General features: G+C 36.8%; 1 long non-coding RNA gene across 1 annotated transcript; it reads left to right on the top strand.

Annotated features, from left to right (window-relative positions):
• The first annotated feature begins 3870 nt into the window (after nt 1-3870).
• Nucleotides 3871-6075, top strand: LOC144961937 (uncharacterized). The gene is made up of 3 exons (XR_013643313.1): nt 3871-3885; nt 5223-5344; nt 6061-6075. It is a non-coding gene; the product is annotated as an uncharacterized LOC144961937 (long non-coding RNA).
• Nucleotides 6076-6077: the final 2 nt, after the last annotated feature.

The raw sequence follows: 6077 nt of genomic DNA, 5'->3' as shown, positions 1-6077 counted from the left end.
AGGCAGGATCCAGATAAGCCTTCCCCAACCACATCACGGGTCTGAGCCCTGCATTTTTACTCGGGGTGGGACATCTGCATCCCAGAAAAGTCCTACCCACAAGGGGAATACTCCTACCAGAGGATTTTTAGTTCCCACTCCTGCAGGGTTTACTTGGTGGGAGCATCGCATCCCAGATATCCTACCCACAAGGAATACCCCACCGAGAGGATTTTTTATTTCCCACTCCAGCGGCAGGGGTTACTGCGGGGGGGTAAAAAAAGGGAGGTGTCTAGTAAACATTGGCTAACTAGACAAGATCCCTTGAATGGGGGGTGACCCAGGTTGGATTGCTATATTGTTCATGCTTACCGGGGCAGGCAATAAGGCACCCGCACACAGCTCGTCCTTTGGGGAAGTTTTAGTGACAGTCGAGGGTGATTTCTTGCTCTGCAGTGTGTGCTTAAACTTTCTCACCACGACAAGGCAGTGATCCAATTGGGGGCAACTTTTGGTAAACGTTTTACTTTTCTCTCCATCACGGGTTATGAAAAAAAAAATTCAATAAATTTCCAAAGCGACGTGGCATTTCTGTTTTATATTTTTTCAAAAGATTTTATTTATCCTTCAACCTTTTTTATTTTTTGGGACACGCACGGATAAAAAAAAAAATTCATATTTATTTGTTTTTATTAATTTTTTTTTATAAATTGAAAAGTAACCTTTAAAATTTTTTTCCCAACACAGCTGGGATGACTTTCAATAAACTGTTTTTCGTTTCAATGCCAACATTTCCTACAGTGGATTGCCATGCTGTCACTGCCGAGGTTTGTCCGCTTGTTTTTTTATATAGTATGCATTATTTTGAAGTGATGGAAGGTTGCTTTTTTCCTCCTTGAATCATCATCACTCACTCGTCAGCGTCACATCACATCACATCACATCATCATCATCATCACGTCGTCGTCGTCGTCGTCGCACTCATCATCATCATCCATCATCATCACACATCATCATCATCTCATCCATCATCATCATCATCATCACATCATCATCACATCAACAGCACACAGCATCATTCATCATCACATCATCTCATACAGCAGCATCATCATCATTCATCACATCATCACCACAACCACTAAAGAACCATAACAATCCCACTACGCTACTCAAAACCTTTTCCTAACACCATTTTTGTGGTTTTTGGTGTCTTGTGTTAAGACACTAAACCCTCGGATCAAAAGGGTCCCTGATACAACTCCTGTTCTGAGCAGTGCAAAGTTGAGTCCTTGAAAAAATTCTTTTCTAACATTCTATCACCGCACTATCGGTTCAAATCCTGTTTGGTTGATCTTTGGAAAAGACTCTCTGGTCACTTTTTCTTATTGTACTCAGGTGTAAAATGAGTACCAGGCTTGTAACAGTTGTCTCTGTAAAGTGATGAAAAAAAAAAAATAAATAATTCAATGTGCCTTATAGATGTCATGTTTCGTTTTACATTTTAAGTATTGCTGTTGACTTGTGATCTCTTTTAAAGCACTTTGAGCATATTCAATGGATATTGCGCTATGTAAAAGTTCAATGTATTTTTTTTTGTATCTGCCATTGACAGGGACTGTTTGCCCAGAACAAGGAGAAGCTAATCAACCTAGCCTTGATGTCTTTGATAGAGAGGACGGAGACACAGAGAACATACCCATACAATGCCTGGAAGCACAGTTCCATGCCTTACGCAGACTGGTCGCATCCAAGGCTGGCTTTCAAGGATTCACAGAAATTCCTAAGTAAGCTCTCCCCTCCTCAGAATTTCCTATAATCGTCATTTTAGCAGTTTTGTATCCGTTTTAATGGGTTATAAGTTGAAAAAATTATGTCTTTTAAGAGTTACTGTCAATGTAAGACGGTTTTGAACGATGCTTAAAATGTTATTAATATCTTATATTGGATTTCTTTCTTTTGTAAAATTCTTTCTGTTTGCTATTTATAATTCTTAGATATTGACATTTAAGGATTTAAATCGAAAGAATCGAAGGAGGGATAAAAAATCCAACAAAACAAAACAAGCAAAAAAAAAAAACCCCAAAAAGCCTTAAATAATACAAAAAGGAATTAACAAATAATATTTATAATAAAAAAAAAGTACAATAAAATACAAACCCAACAAACCCATTTGGAATCCATTTGCAGACCTGCCGAGTACTACGAAAAATTCGTAGAATTACGAAAATTTGGCTCTAATTTCAGAACTTCATGAGCATTCATAAGTCATTGACACTTTTTGGAAATGAAAGTTGTGGCCAAAGTGCATCATTTTAAGGATTTTGAAGTGTTATCTAATCATTCTGAGGGCAACTTGTTGATCTATAGCAACTACAATTTCTATCTCCTAAAACCTTTCAAGTAGGCAAGTCTTCATTTGAGTAAGTCATTTTGATAACAACAATGCTTATTAAAAAACCAAAAAAAAAAAAAAAACAAAAAAAAAAACTAAGCTAAAGATAATGTAATTATTATTCTTCCTGTTTGAATTACTATAAAATCTCCAGAATGCGAGAGAAAGTTGGGATCAAAGTGGTGAAAGCCCTGAAGAGGAACAATGACGCTGTGACCCATGCAGCTTTGGACATGCTCTGTGCTCTCATGCAGGTAGGGATTTTGAGTATAAGGATTGACCTCTCTTATCAGGAGGGAGTTTTCTACCTATAAGAGGATTCCAAAAATGAAAATGAAAAATTTTGCTTTCTTATATGTGGACATTTTCTACCAGTAAGAGGTTTGCGGAAATGAGAATGAAAAAGTTTTGCTTTCTTATAGGTGGAATTTTTTACCAGTAAGAGGTTCCAGAAATGAGAATGAAAAAGTTTTGCTTTCTTACAGGTTGACATTTTTTTTGCCAGTAAGTATTCAGAAATGAGAATGAAAAAGTTTTGCTTTCTTACAGGTTGAAATTTTTTTGCCAGTAAGTATTCAGAAATGAGAATGAAAAAGTTTTGCTTTACCAAGGTTTCCTTATTCAACCCCCTTGTTTCAGCCAATGCACGACAACTATGACCTGAGACAGGAACAGATGAACAAAATGTCCTTGATGTCTTCCAAGAAGTTTCTCGAGACTCTGTTGGAAAGATTCAATGAACACGTGGTGAGTGAAACATGGGCGTTGGGAGAAATTCCAAATGCAACCTCAACCTACACTACAAACAGTAAATATACATAACTGCTCAAATTGAATTACAGTTCTGTAGATTTTATGCCCCCCCCCCCCCCCCCCTACCCTGACATATTTACCAGATTAAGGCAGTAGCTCACATATTATGTTGAAAATAGCATCAAAATCTTATTTTTTTTCCCCTCATTAAATGACAGGTGCGCAACACAGGAGCTCTTGTGATAGCAGCCATGTTGGATTTCCTGACCTTTGCCCTTTGCGCTCCCTACAGCGAGACCACTGACGGGACTCAGTTTGATTCCCTGCTCGACATGGTGGCTGCTAATGGCAGGGTTGTCTTTAAACTCTTTCAGGTATGTTGCATTAATATCTTCATTGTCATGATTGTCATCATCATCATCATCATCATCATCATCATCATCATCATCATCATCATCATCATCATCATCAATATCATCATCTTCTTCTTCAACCACATCATCATCTTTAGCATTTTTATCACCACCACCATCATCATCATCATCATCATCATCATCATCATCATTATCATCATCATCACCATAACCTTTGGCATTGTTGTCCTTATTATTGTGTTTTTTTGGGTTTTTTTTTTTTCATTTTCACTGCCCACTGGCCTAAACCTTTAACCATCTCCCTCCTCCCATCCTTTTTGTTTCAGCATCCGTCCATGGCTATTATCAAGGGAGCCGGTCTTGTCATGAAAAGCCATCATCGAGGTAGGCATGTCTGTCTGAATGTCTGTTTGTTTTGTTCCGACTTTCTGTCTATCTGGAGTACTATAGCTTTTTAAAATTTTTTTTATTAGGTATTTACTAATCTTTTTCTCTTTTGACACTTTCACTTAAAAAAAACTGACTGGAAACTTGAAATTGTTTTTGTACTCCAGCTTTAAATTAAATTTTAATTGAGCTTTTATATAGCGCAATAATACCATTAAACGTGCTCAGAGCGCTTTACAAGGGGTCCTGAGCATGTTTAGTGGATAGAACAGTAAAGTTTGCTGCCCCAAACGTAAACAATAAAAAGTTGCTAGTGATTTCCGTTAGGGACTGGAATAATTTACGCACAATATAGGTCTCCCAATTTTGTAGTTTGAGTTGTAGGCAATACACTTTCAGTATTGAAAAATATGTTTACATAAAATCTAACAGTTGCAGAAATAATAATATAAGACTAAATTATTCTGAAAATCAGGCTCCGAATAATTCTCGTTTTGTTCACACCAGCGCAATAATTTGCTCTGGTCTAAAAATAGATAGACGTAACTTTTGATAAATTTTACCTTTTGTTCCATAAAATATCCATATCTAGACATTATTTGATGCATGATCAAGTATTTATGAATATGTGTTTCTTTTGCCACCTAACAGCCACATTTTAAAGGTTATTTTCTTTCTATTATTTACATTGGAACGTGAGCTGTCAAGACAGGAACATGTGGTTTGCCATGTGCTTTTCGACCTTTGTTTACGTTTGGGGCAGCAAACTTTACTGTTCTATATAGCGCAATATCCACTAAACATGCTCAGGACCCCTTGTAAAGCGCTCTGAGCACGTTTAATGGGTATTGCACTATATAAAAGCTCAATTTAGATTTAATTTAAAGTTGGAGTACAAAAACATTTTCAAGTTTCCAGTCAGTTTTTTTTTGTGTGATAGTGTCCAAAAAGCTGCCAAATTTACGTTAGCCAGATTAGATATGTAAAATTGCACTGGTTTTATTCAGATATTTTAAGACTGGAGTGGTGCATATTGAGTACCTAACAGGTAATTTTGCCCTACATGAGATGAAAGTTTGGAATACCATGGCTTGTTGGGGGAATAAATGGAAATAAAAGAGCTTTTACATAGAGAGAAATCCATTAAATGTGCTCAAAGTTTTTACAAGGGGTCCCAAGCCAACAGCAATGTTTAACATGTACGTTGAGACATGATGCTTGTAAGACAATATTACAGTTGTGAAACTTTGTGGAGAGTAGGGAGAAAAGTGGAGCAATGGAAATGTGCTTTGTGAAAATGGTGTATTAAAAAGAAATGCTATACTATATTGCAGGAAGGAGATGCAGAAATATCGGCAAAGATGCAGGACCTGGCGTTGTCAGAAGGAGCCCTTCCCAAACATCTCCATGTGGCCATGTTTACTCAATCCACAGACAGTCGAATGCTGACCAACAGGTAGGGAGTGGCGATTGGGCGGGGGGGGGGGGGGGGGTTATATATCAGTGTTGATGGTTTTCATAGGATTCGTGGAAATCTACGATTTTAGAGTCAGAGGTTGAATATCCTCCTTTTATATATATATATATATATATATATATATATATATATATATATATATATAAATGACAATTCCCCAATCAAATGTACTGGCAGGGAGAGACTTGATGTGGGGTGGAACAAATATGTGGTGCAGTTTCTCACTCTTCAGAAGTACCCCTTAGCTAGAGTATCAATTATAGTTTATCATCTCATAATGGGGACCCTAAAGGCAATCATTCAAAATGTGCTTTCTGTTCTACTTTTTGTCACCATCAGCGCTGATATTCTTCTTCTTCTTCTTCTTTCTTCTTCTTCTTCTTCTTCTTCTTCTTCTTCTTCTTCTTCTTCTTCTTCTTCTTCTTCTTCTTCTTCTACTTCTTCTTCTTCTTCTCTTCTTCTTCTTCTTCTTCTCTTCTTCTTCTTCTTTTTCTTCTTCTTCTCATTATTACATATCTTAATTTGGAATATAATAGTTCTCCCTGTTAAGTTAATTGTAAAATGTTCATCTACCACCTGGCTGTTGTAAGGGAGAATTGCACAAGTCGGGTCATATTTTGATCAATAATATTATTATATTCACTCTCATGTTGATATAAAATTTAAATTTGAATTTGTTGTCAATTTCTTTGCAGACAACTCAGTCGACATT

The sequence above is a fragment of the Berghia stephanieae genome, unplaced genomic scaffold, assembly GCF_034508935.2.
Source record: "Berghia stephanieae isolate SIO BIC M18660-M18661 unplaced genomic scaffold, UCSD_Bste_1.3 scaffold5029, whole genome shotgun sequence".
Taxonomy (NCBI): domain Eukaryota; kingdom Metazoa; phylum Mollusca; class Gastropoda; order Nudibranchia; family Aeolidiidae; genus Berghia; species Berghia stephanieae.
The sequence above is the reverse complement of the archived record's forward strand: the minus strand, read 5'-3'. Positions and strand labels throughout refer to the sequence as shown.